This window comes from Phyllobates terribilis, unplaced genomic scaffold, assembly GCF_046119375.1.
Source record: "Phyllobates terribilis strain yellow unplaced genomic scaffold, ASM4611937v1 Scaffold_7__3_contigs__length_470593459, whole genome shotgun sequence".
In the NCBI taxonomy this organism is placed as follows: Eukaryota; Metazoa; Chordata; class Amphibia; order Anura; family Dendrobatidae; genus Phyllobates; species Phyllobates terribilis.
Window position 1 is genome coordinate 410,561,117 of NW_027362767.1, and position 19,687 is coordinate 410,580,803.

Genomic DNA, 19,687 nt, shown 5'->3' on the forward strand with positions numbered 1-19,687 from the left:
TTTAAAATAGTAAAGGAGTGTAACAAGGGACGGGGAAGTGGACGTGATGGTGATGGTGCACGCAGAGGCCGAGGCCATGGGCAAGATGAAACTGTGCCTGCTGAGGGAGCACAACAAACACCCATATCATGTCAAACTACCTTCCTGTTCCAATTTCTTGGGGGCTGTGGAACACCACTCTTGAATCCAGAGCAGTGTTAAAAGGTTGTTGGTTGGATAGCAGATAATGCTTCCAGTCACTTTGCCACCACCACCACGCTGTCTTCCACACGGTCAAGTCTCAGTAGCCGTGAGTCTGAAGCACATATTCCTCACCATGATCCTCCTTCCTCCCACCATGCCATGTGCCTGGAGACAAGTGATCCCACACTTGGACACTCCAAAGAGCTGTTCACTTTTCCATATATAGATTCGGGCCTCTCGCCCGGCCAGCTTCAAGCATAGCAAGAGGAGATTGCATGTAGCGATGCCCAAACATTTGAGTAGCCAGGGTCACATGAAGGTGATGGTGGGAAACTGCAATTTCTGTTGCAAGAGGTGGATGATGATGAGACACAATTACCAGAAAGTCAGGAGGAGGACAAGGGTGCGGAAGTAGAAGACTAGGTGGTGGACGATGAAGTCACTGACCCAACCAGGCATGGTGACATGCAGAGCGAGGACAGCAGCACACAAGGAGATAGAGGCATAGCACCACAACAGCCAGGAACAAGTAGTGTGGTGGCCACAAACACTAGGCGAGTCTGGTTCTTTATTAAAGACTGTCCAGATAACCCCAAAAAGGCCATTTGCAACATCTTCCAGGCCAGCATCAGCAGGGGCAGCAAAACTACCAGCCTGAACACCACCAGTATACTCAGGCACATGACAGCAAAGCACCCGACTAGGCAGGCCGAATGCCAGGGTCCAGAAACAGTGTCTGTGGGTGACACCGTTTGTTTCGCTGTTTTGCGTGCACACCAATCTCCTGTCCATGGCGCAGGCAAAGATGCCTTCTGCCCTGCACCTATTGTGGCACACTTGCAACCATCACTGTCACCATCCTCGTTCTTGTCCCAGCACAGCTTTCAGTTGTCCCTACTCCAGTCTTTGGAACACAAGCGCAAATACAAAGCCAAAGCCCCACAGGCCACACTACTAAACTCACACATTTCTTAAATGCTTGCGCTTGAAATGTTGCATTTTAAGTTTGTGGAGACGGAGTCTTTCCGCAACCTAATGGCGGTGGCCACCCCTCACTACTCGCTCGCCAGCCGCCACTATTTGTCCTCATGTGTCGTCCCCACATTACACATTTACATGTCCCAGAACATTAGTCATGCCCTCAGCAACACAGTTACTGGGAAGGTTCACCTAACCACAGATACGTGGACAAGTGCTTGTGGCCAGGGACGGTACATCTCGCTGACGGCACACTGGGTTAATATTGTGGAAGCCGGGACCCAGTCAGACCTTGGGACGGAATACATCCTCCCGACGCCAAGGATTGCAGGCCCTGGGTCAGTCAGGGCTGCCTTCACATTCTACAGCTCCTGCACCACCTCCTACTTCTCAGCCTCCATGTCTGAAATCACCACATCAGTCACAAGCTGGATGCACTGCAGTACTGCCTCGGTCAAGCGGCAACAGGCACTGCTGAAGCTAATATGCTTAGGGGAAAAACCAAACACCTCTGAAAAGTTGGTGACAGCTGTAATAGAGGAGGCAGATGTGTGGCTGTCACCGCTGAATCTACAGCCAGGTATGGTCATTTGTAACAATGGCCAGAACCTGATGGCGGCTCTGAAACTAGGCAACCTCATATAAGTATCATGCCTGACCCATGTGTTCAACCTAGTGGTTCAGCGGTTTCTCAAAACCTACCCAGATCTGCCTGATCTGCTTGTCAATGTATGCCGCATGTGTGCCAATTTCAGAAAGTCATCTACAGCTTCCGCAGCGCTCTCCGCGTTTCAGCAGCATTGGCAGCTTCCAACTCACCAACTGGTGTGCGATGTCATCACGTATTGGAACTCAACCTTGCAGATGTTGGGAAGGATTTGTGAGCAGCAGAGAGCACTTGTTGAGTACCAGCATCAACACACCCATCGGCATTCAAGTCAGCCTCCACACATAAGAACTGAGGAGTGGGCATGGTTGTCAGAGGACTCTACTCAGTTTTGAGTACTCTACCAAGATGGTGAGCAGCGATGATGCCATAATCAGAGTCACCATCCCGCTTCTCTGTCTTCTGAAACGCTTGCTGCTCACAATTAAAGAGGAGGAATTGCAGGCGCAGCATGATGAGATGGAGCAAGGAACCATACATGGTGATGCCACACATCCCAGCCTCATCTCATCCCAACGCGGATTGGGTGCTAATGAGGAGGGGGAGGATGAGGAGGAACAGGAGTTGGTTTCCTGTGCTACATACAGTACTACCCACACAACATTCATACCGTCTGTTCAGCTTGGATGGCCTGAGGAAAGGGAGAATGAGGAGGAGGATGAGGAGGACAGGACAGGGAAGACTTGGCTGGTGGCAGTCTGGCACACATGGCTGACTTTATGTTCCGCTGTCCCACGCATTGTATGCATTTTGGCTGACAGTAATTACTAGTTGGTCATACAACTAGACCCACGCTACAAGGAGAACTTTCTATCTCTCCTTCCCGTAGCGGATAGGTCTACTAAAATGTTGCAGTACCAGAAGGCCCTTGTTGCAAAATCATTAAAAAAATTCCCATATGAAAAAGCTGGCGGCCACAGTTTGTTGGACAACCAAAAAGTACAGGCAAGGGAGACACAAATACAATGCTGCAGAGGCAGAGGAAGACTGTCAAAGGTGTGGGACAGTTTTCTCAGACCCTCTCTGCGCCCAGGCCCTTATGTGCGGTGTATTCTGACAAGAAAGGAAAAGTTTTGGAAGATGCTGAAGAAGTACCTTGCTGACTGTACCAAGGTCCTCCGTGATTCTTTAGTGCCTTATAATTATTGGGTATCCAAGCTGAACAAATGGCAAAAACTGGCTCTCTATGCCTTGGAGGTCCTGGCCTGCCCAGCTGCTAGCGTTTTGTCAGAGCGGGTTTTTAGTGCCGCCAGGGGGTGTTATAACTGATAGGCGCATCCACCTGTCAACTGAAAATGCTGACAGGCTGACTCTTATAAAAATGAACAAGGGCTGGATTGGGCCAGACTTCTCAACACCACCAGATGATAGCAGCAAAACATAAAGTCAAATCCAGTGGCTTTTTTGGGAGGTGTCTATTCCCATGCACCTCTTCACACTCAGTAAAAACTTCCTGATTTTTTCTATTTTCTGTTGTCTTTCTCCGTGTCCTCATCCTCCAGCACCATATCACCAAGGTGATGCAACACCTACCTAATTTTTTTGCAAGGGTATTTATGATGCCCATAGGAATTTTTTTTAGAGGCCTACCTCTAACATTCTGTATGTTATACAGTATGTTCATGTATACCCCCAGGGGTAAATTTTTTTCAGCCCATGCTCTTAGAGCATGGGCATTACCAGTAAAGGAGACCCATTCCTTAACAATGGTAACAATTTTTTTAATGAGAATCTCCTCTTTGTCTCTTCAAAGGGGTATTGGAGCGCATCCTAATTTTTGGCAGCCCTTGCAGTCACAGCTTATGCAATAATAGTATAGGTGACCCATTCCTTTATAATGGGAACATTTTTTTTTATTGAGGCCCTCCTCTATGTCTCTTCAAAGGGGTATTGGAGTGTGCCCTAACATTTGGCGGCCCTTGCAGTCACTGCATACGCTATAACAGTATAGAAGACCCGCTCCTTAATAATGGGAAATATTTTTTTTAAATCAGGCCCTCTTTGTCTTCAAAGGTGTATTGGGGTTTTTCCAAATTTTGGGCAGGCCTTACAGTTAGTGATGAGCGAGTACTATAATATTCGTAATTGCTATACTCGTAGCAAGTACTTTGTAATAATCGCGTATTTGTTCCGAATAGCGAATACAATGTAAGTCAATGGGTAATGTGAGTAATTTTCTGCTGGACCCTACAAAAGGGTCTGGGGACCTAAGGAAAAGTCTGAAATGGTTGGAAAAGTGATGAAACAGAATGGAAAGAGCCAGGAGAATATGCCTGCATGCATTTCTGACTCACATATGGTTTCTGGGAATAAGTTTGCCGCAGTATTGCACCACTTTTACAGACACACAAGAACAACCACCAAACCAAACCTAAATTGCACCTAACCTAACAGGCCAAAAAGGTTAAGAAACAGTTTTTCCTGCATAATCACTTATATATAAGGCTAAATAAACCAGAGAAACCCAAAATATCCCTTTTAGCATTTGTTCACACATACTGTGGTGGCTTTTTTTCACCTTTTACAATTGGGAGGGCCCTGACTTGTACATTTTGTAGGTCCCTCTGTCATACATCATTTTTAGTTTGCTATTCTCCAGCACTTTACAATCACCGCTAGAACGCACCAGTAGGTATGTTGATCTTTGACCTGAGAGGCCTCAGGTGGCTCTGTAACATGAGTTTTGGAGGGACAGATGTTACTTAGACATTTGGGCGGTCCCTCCATCATTGACACTCAGATAGTGGAATACATATTCCATAGCAGTTTACAATGTGCTCATTGTAGTGTTGGGCTTGACCCTCCTCCTCCTCCTCTTCCACCACCATGTGATACTGCAGCTCTAAATTCAAATGTTCAGAGGGCCTTCAGTAGGCAGGAAAGCTGAGTTTTTTGAGAACCCTCATGTGGCCCTGTAACATACATTTAGAAGTGCCCTCTTCTAGAAATTTTGGAGGTCTCTCTTGTGTACATTTGAGAGTGCCCTCACTTATTCATATAGTAGGGCCCTCACTATATTATTTAACTCATTTAAGGATAGAGACTACAGAGAAAAAGGTCAAGCGACATGGAGTACTAGAAGGTAGCAGTGAGTGCGGCCTGTGATCCTCAGGTATGGCTGAACTCTGTGAACTGGAAAAATAAAGCTGCACTAGTCAACTGGATATCAAGCTCAAATATATCACTTGTGCAAGTCAATGGACAAATGATATATGATGCCCCCCCTCCAGGATGGGTTGGAGAAGCTTCTCCAAATGGCTCAGAGATTTTGATTGTCAATATTCCTCAGATTATATAGCAAGAGAAGACTTCTTGATACTGTACTACTTGGTCCAGTGCAGATGTGACACTCACAGCCCTCCCTGGGAAATGGGGTACTCGGAGCCGGGTCAGATGTTGGGGAGGAAAGTAGTGGAAAGGACCCGTTCCGTGCCCAGGGCCGTCACATAAAAGTAATGGTCTATCAGGGTTGAGTGGTGGCTATCGAATACACCACCTGTGGTATCTGGTGATGGCCACCAGCGCTGCAGCAGTCCACTGAGGCGGGATGTAGTGGCAGCTGTAGTTGGTGCTACTCCCCACAGGCAGAGCAGGGCCTCAGGGCAGAGACGCAGATGGAGGGAGTGATAGTCAGAAGTTCTGGTGCTGTGCGGTGCGGTGCAGAAATAAAGGGACTGGAGGCCATAGGGGTAGACTTCCAGGGTTTTTACTCACGGTAGAGCATGCAGCTGCAAGGCTTGTCCCTGCTCCTCACGGGGCTCTGAGACCACCAGGACCGGGGGTCTCAGAGGTTGTCGGACCACCCCCGGTCCTGGTGGTCCGACAACCTCCGAGTAGTTCAGGCGCTTTGGTCAGGACCCGGCACCAGAGTGTTCCTAGACTTCAAACTAAGTCCTCTCCTGTCCGTGTGTGTGTAGAAAGGCCGGGTCTCCCTCTGGACTATGCAAAGAACAAGGGTACGGGTGGCAACTCCACTCCGTCCGTTACCCGCTGGGATCCGCTGAGCCTTCCGGGCTTTCCTGACTAGGACGTGAAGTAGCAAAGTCAGGTGTCGAGGGCCGGTACCCCTCTTGCAGCCGGAATCCCTCTGACTAGGCCAGAATAGCGAGGACAGGTGGCGTATACCGCTTCGTCTGCACCCCCCTGGGATCTTTTTGCGGTGGAGCTAGACTTCTCTGCTCCAGGCCTTCTTGGGTAGGGACCTTGACCGGGTAGAGACAACCATTAACTCTAACCCGCTCCTCGACTCAAGGCCAGAGTACGAGGACCGTGTCCCCATCAGCTGCAGGTTCACACAGAAAGCCTCGTTCAGTGATGAAGATCACAATCAAAGAACTTAAGCCCAAGATGGCTGTTTATTAAATATGAATTTTTGTTGTGTAACCTACATGTGCGTCCTCCACACTCACCCACTACTAGGTTCCCCCTAACTTTTTGGTTCCCTCATCTCCTCTTATCCCGGCTGGTGCAGCACCCTAGTGCATATTAGCCCCCCCTACAGGTGGGAGAGTGTAGTGTTGGATGCAGAGGTGGGGTCCTGACAGCTGCACCATCCTTACCTCGAAGGAGAGATACCACACCCCATTAAAGAGATGCAGTACCTCTGTGGCGATCGAACCCCCAGGGGCGCCACATTCCCCCCTGGTGAAACACAGCACGACCCCAGGCTGCAAAGAGAGCAAAAACTGGTACAGACTTTTTATATTTTTGGTAAACAGTTCAACAATCTTCCCAATATGGGAGGCACTTTTCCTTTAAAGTTACAAACTGTAAATATTATAAAAGTATAAAAAATATAAAACCATCAAGAGTAGTGTTGAGCGATACCTTCCGATATCGGGAAATATCGGATCGGATTGGATCGGACCGATACCGAAAAAGTATCGGATATCGCCGATTCCGATACCGGAAACCAATGCAAGTCAATGGGACATAAATATCGGAATTAAAATAAACCCTTTCTTTCCTTGTAGGTTATTTCTACATGAAGGAAAACAACTAAGAATAATGTAGAATGTATTGGGGGAGGTGGGGGAGACAATAAAGGCATAGAGGTTTAGCCCAGTCAAATGGAATAGCAGGAATTACTATTTTTTTATTATGTTCTGAGTTACGGAAATATTAACTATGTTAAGTATTTTTATATTTTGTCAGATATTTATGTTTCACTACTTCCATGCTCTTCACCTTCTTTTTTACTTCTCCCACACTTTCTCCTTCATCATCCTCAGCATCTTTTTCATACACTTCTTCTTCACCTTCTTCTTCTTCACCTTCTTCGTATTATTCTTTTTTTTACATTCTTCATATTCTACTTCTTCATCTTCTTCATATTCTTCTTCTTCATCATATTCTTATTTGTGACAGGCATTCCTGTAGTTGTTATCTATAAAAGGTTGGACATTACACCTTTCGTTCTGCCCGTCACAAAAGATTTACAACAGGATTTGTCCGCGTTCAGTTTGGCCTGCAGCAGCAGGTCTTTTCCAGGGGCACCACGAGGAGGAACGGACTCACCCCCATACACTGCTTAGTCATCTTCTGCTTATAATTTAGATATTATCTTTTGCTCTGATTTTTAGTCTTATGCTTAATGTTCTTCCGCTTTTTGTTCTGCAGCTTCTTGTATTTCTGCTTCTTGGTTTTCTGTCTCTTGTTCTTCTGTATCTTGGTGCTTGTCTTCTCTTCTTTGTCTTCTTGGTCAACTTCTTCAGGGTCATCTTCTTGGTCTTCTTCGGGGTGGTCTTCAGGGTCGTCGTCTTCGGGGGTCCTCGTCTTCGGGGTCCTCGTCTTCTTCGGGTTGGTCTTCTGGGTCCTCGTCTTCGGGGTCCTCGTCTTCTTCGGGGTGGTCTTCAGGGTCCTCGTCTTCTTCGGGGTGGTCTTCAGGGTCCTCGTCTTCTTCGGGGTGGTCTTCAGGGTCCTCGTCTTCAGGGTCATTGTCTTCGGGGTCCTCGTCTTCTTAGGGTTGGTCTTCAGGGTCCTCGTCTTCAGGGTCCTCGTCAGGGAGATCCAGAGTGATTACCAAGAACCATTTCAAAAAGCTTGAACTTGGAAATGTAGCAGAAGGTACAAGAAAGCTGAGGAACTACCGAGGACCAGCTGACGGTACTGGAACCCGGATGGGTAGCAGAAGGTACAAGAGCCAATGGAACTACCGAGGACCAGCTGATGTTACTGGAACTCGGTTACTAAGCAGGAGGTACCTGTGCCAGAAAGCACTACCAAGGACCAGCAGACGTTGGTGGAACTTGGATACCGAGAAGGAGGCACCTAATCCAAAGGCACTGCCGAGAACCAGCTGACGGTACTGGAACCCGGATGGGTAGCAGAAGGTACCCATGTAAAAAAAAGTTCAAGGCCACGAGCCGGCCGCAGTTACCAAAACCCACAGTCCTACAGGGGGTGCTTGTCCTATTGGCACTATGGAACCAGCCTTCATTGCCAGATCCCGCAGCCCACATAGGAGTCACCTAAACTGCAGGCACCATAGAGTCGGCTAACCCGACCGCAACACGACAGGACAACGCATTGGAGGCAAAGTGACGTTGACACTACCCGGAAACAGCTGGCATGCTGGAACCAGGCTGGGCAGGAGGGAGTACCCGTGCCAAAGACACTGCCGAGAACCAGTTGATGGTACTGGAACCCGGATGGGTAGCAGAAGATACAAGAGCAAATGGAACTACCGAGGACCAGCTGACGGTACTGGAACCCGGATGGGTAGCAGAAGGTACAAGAGCCAATGGAACTACCGAGGACCAGCTGATGTTACTGGAACTCGGTTACTAAGCAAGAGGTACCTGTGCCAGAAAGCACTACCAAGGACCAGCAGACGTTGGTGGAACTTGGATACCGAGAAGGAGGCACCTAATCCAAAGGCACTGCCGAGAACCAGCTGACGGTACTGGAACCCGGATGGGTAGCAGAAGGTACCCATGTAAAAAAAAGTTCAAGGCCGCGAGCCGGCCGCAGTTACCAAAACCCACAGTCCTACAGGGGGTGCTTGTCCTATTGGCACTATGGAACCAGCCTTCATTGCCAGATCCCGCAGCCCACATAGGAGTCACCTAAACTGCAGGCACCATAGAGTCGGCTAACCCGACCGCAACACGACAGGACAACGCATTGGAGGCAAAGTGACGTTGACACTACCCGGAAACAGCTGGCGTGCTGGAACCAGGCTGGGCAGGAGGGAGTACCCGTGCCAAAGACACTGCCGAGAACCAGCTGACGGTACTGGAACCCGGATGGGTAGCAGAAGATACAAGAGCAAATGGAACTACCGAGGACCAGCTGACGGTACTGGAACCCGGATGGGTAGCAGAAGGTACAAGAGCCAATGGAACTGCCGAGAACCAGCTGGCGTTGCTGGAGCCCAGGGTAAATACTAAAAACAGAGGAGCCAGAGGTGTATTTGGAGGAGGTTTTAAATCCGTAGTACAGTGGATGTGGACAAAGCAGGAGAATTTGCCGGACACACAGCTGGGGATCAGCTGACGTTACTGAACCCCAATAACACTGGAGCAAGCGTTGACTGTGCAGACGGCACTTCTGAGCAGCAACTAGCGGTATTGGAGCCCAGGGTAAATACTAAAAACGGAGGAGCCAGAGGTGTAATTGGAGCAAGTTTTAAATAAGTAGCACAGTGAATATGGACAGAGCAGGAGAAATTGCCGTGAACACAGCAGGAGAACAGCTGACGTTACCGAACCCCAATAACACCGCAGCAAGTGTTGACTGTGCAGACGGCACTTCCGAGCGCCAACTGGCGGTGTTGGAGCCCAGGGATAAGAATGAAAACAGAGGAGCCAGAGGTGTAATTGGAGCAACTTTAAAATGTGTAGTACAGTGGATGTGGACAAAGCAGGAGAAATTGCCGTCCGCACAGCAGGGGAACAGCTGACGTTACTGAACCCCAATAACACGGCAGCAAGTGTTGACTGTGCAGATGGCACTTCCGTGCGCCAACTGGCGGTGTTGGAGCTCAGGGATAATACTGAAAACAGAGGAGCCAGAGGTGTAATTGGAGCAACTTTAAAATCTGTAGTAGTGAGAATGTGGACAGAGCAGGAGAAATTGCCGTCCGCACAGCAGGGGAACAGCTGACGTTACTGAACCCCAATAACATGGTAGCAAGTGTTGACTGTGCAGACGGCACTTCCGAGCACCAACTGGCGGTGTTGGAGCTCAGGGATAATACTGAAAACAGAGGAGCCAGAGGTGTATTTGGAGGAGGTTTTAAATCAGTAGTACAGTGGATGTGGACAGAGCAGGAGAAATTGCCGTCCGCACAGCAGGGGAACAGCTGACGTTACTGAACCCCAATAACACGGCAGCAAGTGTTGACTGTGCAGACGGCACTTCCGAGCGCCAACTGGCGGTGTTGGAGCTCAGGGATAATACTGAAAACAGAGGAGCCAGAGGTGTAATTGGAGCAACTTTAAAATCTGTAGTAGTGAGAATGTGGACAGAGCAGGAGAAATTGCCGTCCGCACAGCAGGGGAACAGCTGACGTTACTGAACCCCAATAACATGGTAGCAAGTGTTGACTGTGCAGACGGCACTTCCGAGCGCCAACTGGCGGTGTTGGAGCTCAGGGATAATACTGAAAACAGAGGAGCCAGAAGTGTATTTGGAGGAGGTTTTAAATCAGTAGTACAGTGGATGTGGACAGAGCAGGAGAAATTGCCGTCCGCACAGCAGGGGAACAGCTGACGTTACTGAACCCCAATAACACGGCAGCAAGTGTTGACTGTGCAGACGGCACTTCCGAGCGCCAACTGGCGGTGTTGGAGCTCAGGGATAATACTGAAAACAGAGGAGCCAGAGGTGTAATTGGAGCAACTTTAAAATCTGTAGTAGTGAGAATGTGGACAGAGCAGGAGAAATTGCCATCCGCACAGCAGGGGAACAGCTGACGTTACTGAACCCCAATAACATGGTAGCAAGTGTTGACTGTGCAGACGGCACTTCCGAGCGCCAACTGGCGGTGTTGGAGCTCAGGGATAATACTGAAAACAGAGGAGCCAGAGGTGTATTTGGAGGAGGTTTTAAATCAGTAGTACAGTGGATGTGGACAGAGCAGGAGAAATTGCCGTCCGCACAGCAGGGGAACAGCTGACGTTACTGAACCCCAATAACACGGTAGCAAGTGTTGACTGTGCAGACGGCACTTCCGAGCGCCATCTGGCGGTGTTGGAGCTCAGGGATTACAGTTCAGGTGGTAGAAACATGAACAGAACAGGAGACCTGGATACTGTTGCCAACCAATTATTTATTCTGGAAGAGGACTGGCAAATTCATGAGAGATCCAGGCCTTGTTCATTTTGAGAAAAGTAAGCCGGTCAACGTTATCGGAGGATAGTCGCATGCGACGGTCTGTTAGTACACCACCTGCGTCACTAAAGACGCGTTCCGATAATACACTAGCAGCAGGGCAAGCTAGCACCTCCAGTGCATACTGACTAAGCTCTGGCCATGTATCCAGCTTACAGACCCAAAACTTGAAGGGAGAAGAGCCGTCTGGGAGTACACTAAGAGGGCAAGACATGTAGTCTGTCACCATCTGACGGAAACGTTGCCTCCTGCTGACTGGAGCCGTCTGTGATGGTGTAGACATTTGTGGCGGCGGGGACACAAAACTTTGCCACATTTCGGCCATACTGGTCTTGCCTTGTGCTGAGGCGCTGCTTCTGCTCCCTCTTTGTGCAGAGCTTCCTCCACTGCCTCGACGCACTGAGCTGCTTTGTAAAGCACTAGCAGCACTGCTCTCGGTTGGAATGGAGAACATGATGGAATGCACCAGTGCGTCTTGGTACTCCCGCATTTTACGCTCCCGGTTCAACGGTGTTATGAGGCTTTGTAAGTTGTCCCGATAGCGAGGATCTAGGAGGGTGGACACCCAATAATCAGCCGTGTTGAGAATGTGGGCGATGCGGCGGTCGTTTCTCAGGCACTGCAGCATGAAATCAACCATGTGCTGCAGACTGCCAACTGGCCAAGAAACGCTGTCCCCTGCTTGAGGCGTGATCTCTGCCTGCTCTGCATCACCCCACCCTCGCTCTAGATACTGACTACTAGAGCATTGTGTACCTCCCTCCTCTGGACAGATGTCTTCCTCATCCATTGACTCCTCCTCATCCTCCTCACAAAGTGTCCCCTGCCTAGGCCTTTGTGAGGAACCACGTTGCGCAGACTGTAGAGAAGCAGATGGCATTTGTGACTCCTCATCCTCCACCTCTTCCAAAACCTCGTCCCTTAGTGCTTGCAGTGTTTTTTCAAGCAGGCAGATAAGGGGGATAGTCATGCTGACTAGTGCATCATCTGCACTCGCCATCCGCGTGGAATAATCGAAGGCACGCAAAACGTGGCAAATGTCCTTCATAGAGGCCCACTCAGTGGTGGTGAAGTGTGAACGGCGCGCACTGCGACTTGTTTGCGCCTGCTGCAGCTGGTACTCCATTACTGCTGCCTGCTGCTCACACAACCTCTCCAACATATGTAACGTTGAATTCCACCTGGTGGGTAGGTCACATATGATGCGATGTTCCGGAAGACATAATCGGTGCTGCAGAGCTGCAATGCGTGATCTTGCATTGCTGGAACGCCGCAAGTGAGCGCACTCTATGCGGACCTTGTGAAGCAGTGCATCAAGATCCGGATAGTCCCTCAAAAAACTCTGCATGACCAAGTTGAGCACATGTGCCAGACATGGGATGTGAGTGAGGTTGCCTAGGCCCAGAGCTGCCACCAGATTTCGGCCATTGTCACACACTACCATGCCTGGCTGGAGATTCGCTGGCACAAACCACACGTCACTCTGCTGCTTGATGGCATTCCAGAGCTCCTGCGCTGTGTGGCTTCGATTCCCCAAAGAAATTAATTTTAATACGGCCTGTTGACGTTTGGCCACGGCTGTGCTCATATCGGTAATCATAACAGGTAACCGTTCACGGGTCGATGTGGAGGTAGACCGTGACGGCTCCTGCAGCGCTGATTCAGAGGAACTGGAGTATGAGGAGGAGTCAATGTGTACAGACTGGATTCCTGCAATCCTTGGAGTTGGCAGAACACGTACAGCGCCACTCTCAATATCTGTACCCGGCTCCACAACATTTACCCAATGGGCAGTGAGGGAAAGGTATCGTCCCTGTCCATGCTTACTGGTCCACGCATCAGTGGTCAGGTGGACCTTGCTACTGACGGCGTTTTGTAGCGCATGTTTAATTTTTCCCTCCACATGATGTTGCAGGGCAGGGACGGCTTGCCTGCTGAAATAAAAGCGGCTGGGCACGTTGTATTGTGGGACTGCCAATGCCATAAAGTTACGGAATGTGTCAGTCTCCACCAGCCTGAATGATAGCATTTCAAGGGCCAGTAGTTTAGCAATGCCAGCATTCAGAGCCTGTGCTCGGGGGTGGTTTGCCGAGTATGGGCGCCTTTTCTCCCATGCCTGTGCTAACGATGGCTGTAGACTGGCCTGGGAGTGTGAGGATGACTGGGAAAGTGGTTCTGTGGGTGGAATTACACTGTGTCTCTGTACAACAGTGCCAGAGATTCTTCCATGGCGATCCTGTGAGGAAGCCGAACCAGCTGTGTGTGAGCTGGAGGAAGAGGCTACAACACGAGCTGAAGAGGTGGTAGGTGGCGCTGTAGGTTGGCCTAGGTCTTCAGTGTGTTTGTGTAACTCCACCACGTGCTTGGTCCGCACATGTTTCCACATATTTGTGGTATTGAGGTTGCTGACACTTTTCCCTCTTTTCACCTTCTGATTACACAGCTTGCATTTGACAAAGCAAATGTCATCTGCAACTGTGTCAAAAAAGGACCAGGCACTGCAAGTCTTGGGAGCGCCCGCTTTGGATTTTGGAAGAGCCATGCTCCTAATGGGTGCCGAAGTGGAGGCTACAGGCAACCAAGTCTGCCCCCTCCCTCTCCCTCCTTTTTGGGCCGTTCGGGGAATCTCTTCCTCAGAGCTGCTCCCACCACCTTCCTGTACCTCACGCCATGATGGGTCAAGGACCTCATCATCTACACCACCCTCTTCAAACAACTGCTTCTCCTGGGTAGTCTCGACAGCACAGTACGCACCAGAAAGTGGCACCTGAGTCTCATCATCAGATGCGTACTGAGGTGTGCTGCTGACCATAGGCACTGGCCCACCCGCCTCTTCAGATTCAGAGAGACAAAACGGTTGCGCATCACTGCATACTACCTCTTCTTCAAATTCTCGAATTCTGCTTGGCTGGCCCCCTCTTTCCAAGCCAAGAGATTCAGAGAACAGAAGTAGAGATGGCTCCTGTCCAGGGCTCTCTGACTGCCTGGACAATTTGGCAGGTGGTGAAGAGACAGATGGGTGCTCTTCAGTGCTCAGGACCTGAGAGGATCTGGAACTAATTGAAGTCGATGCGTTAGCTGCCATCCATCCGACAACGGCTTCAATTTGGTCCTCGCGCAGCAGTGGGGTACGGCTAGCTCCTACAAAGCTGCGCATAAAGGACTGTTCCCTGGTAAAACTGGGGGATGCTGAGTCACTGGTGCCCGCAGCAGGCACAGAATCCCCACGTCCTCTCCCTGCAGGCACAGAATCCTCACGTCCTCTCCCTGCAGAAACTCCACGCCCACGCCCACGCCCACGACCACATGCCTTACTCCCTGCCTTCTTCATCTTGGTAGACTGATAAAGATAGGCAGAAAAGTACTAAGGGCTTAGTGTGCTTATTCCTGAACAGCTGCTAACAGGTATAAGAAACACTAATTTTATAAAGTGTGGACTAGACTTTAATATGAGCTAATGTGGCCTACACAACTGTAAAGTGGAGTGTTTGGTGAACTTTATTTAGGTTTTTTTTTGTCACAAAAAGACACTGGATGTGCCTAAAGATGTAATAACGATAGTATCACAAACTTTTTGTAGCTATTACAATGTAGGAAGGTAACCTACAATGCAATAGATGAGGCTGCAAAAAATAGGCTAATACTAATCTGGCTGGGGCTGCAGGGCCCAAGGCTGCAGAAAGGCTCCTCTATCTACTCCTATATAGTGTGTTTGGAACCAATTTAGCTGAATACGGATGGAACCACTACACTAATAGGAGATATCAGGAAAAAATATGAATTGGCAAAAAAGGACAATGTATGAGGCAGTGACACACACTGAGTGCACTACAACCAGACGGGGTTGAAGCACACACTACAGGGTGAGCTGCACTCACACACCAGACCTTGCAGACAGCGGTGAACAGTACAGATGCAGAGCACTGTGCACTAGCGCTGCAAGACGGAAAAAAATGTCTCTATCTACTCCTATATAGTGTGTTTGGAACCAATTTAGCTGAATACAGATGGAACCACCACACTAATAGGAGATATCAGGAAAAATTATGAATTGGCAAAAAACGACAATGTATGAGGCAGTGACACACACTGAGTGCACTACAACCAGACGGGGTTGAAGCACACACTACAGGGTGAGCTGCACTCACACACCAGACCTTGCAGACAGCGGTGAACAGTACAGATGCAGAGCACTGTGCACTAGCGCTGCAAGACCAAAAAAATTTCTCTATCTACTCCTATATAGTGTGTTTGGAACCAATTTAGCTGAATACAGATGGAACCACCACACTAATAGGAGATATCAGGAAAAATTATGAATTGGCAAAAAACGACAATGTATGAGGCAGTGACACACACTGAGTGCACTACAACCAGACGGGGTTGAAGCACACACTACAGGGTGAGCTGCACTCACACACCAGACCTTGCAGACAGCGGTGAACAGTACAGATGCAGAGCACTGTGCACTAGTGCTGCAAGACGGAAAAAAATGTCTCTATCTACTCCTATATAGTGTGTTTGGAACCAATTTAGCTGAATACAGATGGAACCACCACACTAATAGGAGATATCAGGAAAAATTATGAATTGGCAAAAAAGGACAATGTATGAGGCAGTGACACACACTGAGTGCACAACAACCAGACTTGGCTGAAGCACACACTACAGGGTGAGCTGCACTCACACACACAGACCTTGCAGACAGCGGTGAACAGCACAGGGAACTGTGCACTAGCACTGCAAGGCACAGTGATTTAGAAAGTAGCTTGGGTAAAGCAGTATAGAGCAAATAGGTAGCTAAAACTGTCCCTCAGAACAACAGCGTCCTATCCCTAACTGAATTCACAGCAGAGTGAGCTCAAAATGGCGGCGGTGGCTTTTATAGTGCATCATGACATCATTTCAGCAGCCAATCACAGCCATGCCATTAGTTAAGATGCCTACATGCCTAACAGGATGTGCCCACACTTCTTAGGATCCTCATTGGCTGAATAAAATGAAAATGTCTCATTGCATTATGGGAACTTATGATTCCGGTATACGATATTGCAAAAGTATCGGAATTAAGTATCGGAATTCCGATACCGCGAATATCGGCCGATACCCGATATTTCAGTATCGGAATGCTCAACACTAATCAAGAGACATTATGCATAGACAGACGGGTTAAAGTGCAGTGAGAAAGAGTTCAGTTCAGTAGCAAGAGGGACCTGTCCCAAACCCTCAACGTAGGTCCTGGGGTGGCTGCAGGGCATGAAGATCCCGAGTTGGACCTCCAAGGAGAGCCACTCCAGACAGGTTTTGCTTCCGAGGTCTGAGGTAGAAATATACGCGTTTTTTCATAAAACCAGTAGGGAGCACCTAAAGAGGTGCAGAACTATTTACAAGAAAGTCTGCCATCTGCAAATGTCCGCTGGGACTAATGTATCTCTAGAACGGGAGGAAAACATTTCAAACATAAACTCAAACAACTCTGCTGTAATGGTTACAGCCGTCGGGGCCGCTTACTCATGGTGTCCCCATAGGGGAAAAGGCTCATTCCTCCCAACGGAGGCTGACCGTTCCTCCACTGCCGAGCGCGAGGGGACATCACTCCTGGACACCTTGTGTACATCCAGGGCATACCACCCCCGCACCCCGTGGTGGCGAGTGTACGTAACAAAGTCACCCGGGAAGAGGTTCCGGCCAGGGTGTCCCTTTTTCAGCAGCGGCTCGACGTCCCGCCGGCTGACGAAGACGTCGTGCTCAAACTAGGAACTCCTAATGAAGCCCCATCACGCCTCCGGGTGGAAGTGGAAAATCTGCCCTTCCTCACGAGGGCTAGGATGGGCTGCCTCCTCCTGGTGGGTCTTGGATTTAGCGGCCTTGGCGCACACCTCGAGGTGCTCGCAGCGGACCTCCCTCTGCCGTTGCTCCCGGTCGAGCTGGAGGATTTGCTGGCAACACAGCTCGCTCCTCCTCCGCGCTTCAGCCCGGGTCTCCCGGGGGAAGCACATCAGGTCCCCCCCCTGGTTGTCCCAGGCCAACTCTTCAGCTGCCGGCCAGGTAACTGGAGGTGCGGGCAGCGGTGACAGCAGGGGCTGCTGCAGGTCCTCAGGGAGTGCGGACCTGTCCGGGTTGGGGTCGGTGGATACCCCAGCAAACACAGGTTCTCCCGAGATGGGAGGCAGGAGGCAATGCAGGCCCCCGGCGATGGCTGAGGCCTCTAGCTCCGGAGCAAAGACCTGCTCCCAGGTTACCGCGCCAAGTAACTGGTACTCGGTCATCAAATCCAGGAGGGGCACGGTGGGCTCAGCAGCCGGGACAGGGGTATCACACTCACCCGCTCCTGGGCTGCACGCGATCTCTGTTGCTGCTTCCTCCTGAGTTGCTGCAGCATTTCTTTCCGCCACGCGGCGGACGCCGCATGCTGTGCCTCAGCTACCCTTCGGGCAAGGTCCGGGGTTTCCTTACAAAGGAATTCCGCTTCCCCCGGGGTCAGGATTATGCCTTCCTCCTCTCTGACGAGAGTAGAACCTGGGCCGGGTTCAGAAGGCTCCGGTAGACTTCCCTCAGCAGCGTCCATGTCTGCTCCTGAGGATGGTAAGTCTCGGACTGACATGGCCGCACCTTGTTGTTTTCCTAATTCCCTCCTCTTTTCGGGGCGGCTCCTGGGCGGTACGCTGACAGGACCTCTTCCAGACATCCCATCAGTTTTGACGGGCACTACCCCGCGGACAGTCTCCAATGGCAGGGGCTGTCTGCTCCTTTGACGCCATGGGGGAGCCAGGCCTAAAATAGGAGGGGCTAGGAAGCTGTCCTTTTTGCACATTATGGCGTCCGTTCTTCTTGGGTGGGTGCCATTTTAAGTGGAAAACGACAGTCTGAGGTATAAAGGCGCGCAGTACCCGGTAGAAAGGGACAACCTTCTTCCGTTGCTGCGGGCACGCTATCCTGCCGACTACGCCAGGTTTGTGACGCTCACAGCCCTCCCTGGGAAATGGGGTACTCGGAGTCAGGTCAGATGTTGGGGAGGCAGTCGTGGCCAGGACCCGTTCCGTGCCCAGGGCCATCACATAAAAGTAATGGGCTATCAGGGTTGAGTGGTTGCTATCGACTACGCCACCTGTGGTATCTGGTGATGGCCACCAGCGCTGCAGCAGTCCTCTGAGGCGGGATGTAGTGGCAGCTGTAGTTGGTGCTACTCCCCACAGGCGGAGCAGGGCCTCAGGGCAGAGACGCGGATGGAGGGACTGATAGTCAGAAGTTCTGGTGCTGTGCGGTGCGGTGCAGAAATAAAGGGACCGGAGGCCATAGGGGTAGACTTCCAGGGTTTTTACTCACGGTAGAGCATGCACCTGCAAGGTTTCTCCCTGCTCCTCACGGGACTCTGAGGCCACCAGGACCGGGGGTCCGACAACCTCCGAGTAGTTCAGGCGCTTTGGTCAGGACCCCGCACCAGAGTGTTCCTAGACTTCAAACTGAGACCTCTCCTGTCCGTGTGTGTGTAGAAAGGCCGGGTCTCCCTCTGGACTATGCAAAGAACAAGGGTAAGGGTGGCAACTCTGCTCCGTCCGTTACCCGGTGGGATCCACTGAGCCTTCCTGGCTTTCCTGACTAGGACGTGAAGTAGCAAAGTCAGGTGTCGGGGGCCAGTACCCCTCTTGCAGCCGGAATCCCTCTGACTAGGCCAGAATAGCGAGGACAGGTGGTGTATCCCGCTCCGTCTGCACCCCCCTGGGATCCTTTTGCGGTGGAGATAGACTTCTCTGCTCCAGGCCTTCTTGGGTAGGGACCTTGACCGAGTAGAGACAACCGTTAACTCTAACCCGCTCCTCGACTCAAGGCCAGAGTACGAGGACCGTGTCCCCATCAGCTGCAGGTTCACACAGAAAGCCACGTTGAGTGATGTAGTTCACAATTAAAAGACCATAAGCCCAAGATGGCTGTTTATTAAATATGAATTTTTGTTGTGTAACCTACATGTGCGTCCTCCACCCTCACCCACTACTAGGTTCCCCCTAACTTTTGGTTCCCCCATCTCCGCTTATCCCGGCTGGGGCAGCACCCTAGTGCATATTAGCCCCCCCTACAGGTGGGAGAGTGTAGTGTTGGATGCAGAGGTGGGGTCCTGACAGCTGCACCATCCTTACCTTGAAGGAGAGATACCACACCCCATTAAAGAGATACAGTACCTCTGTGGCGTTCGAACCCCCACGGGCGCCACACAGAATGTGTATCGCATTTCCAAAAATTACTCCTGGGGGCTGTGTCATAGGTGCAGGAAGATTCCATGACAAGGGCCTCCCTTGACAAACATTATCTACGATGGAGTACTGTAATAGTTGTGGCCCTCAATTCAAGTTTTCAGAGGGCCATCAGTTGGTCATCAACAGTCAGTGTAAATTTCTATTGAATATGTATCCCCTATCTCAGTCACAATGTGGCACAAGCCAGGCATGTTTTTTTGCCAAATAGGGTGACTGACAGTACATTTCTATTGAATATGTATCCCCTATTTCAGTCACAATGTGGCACAAC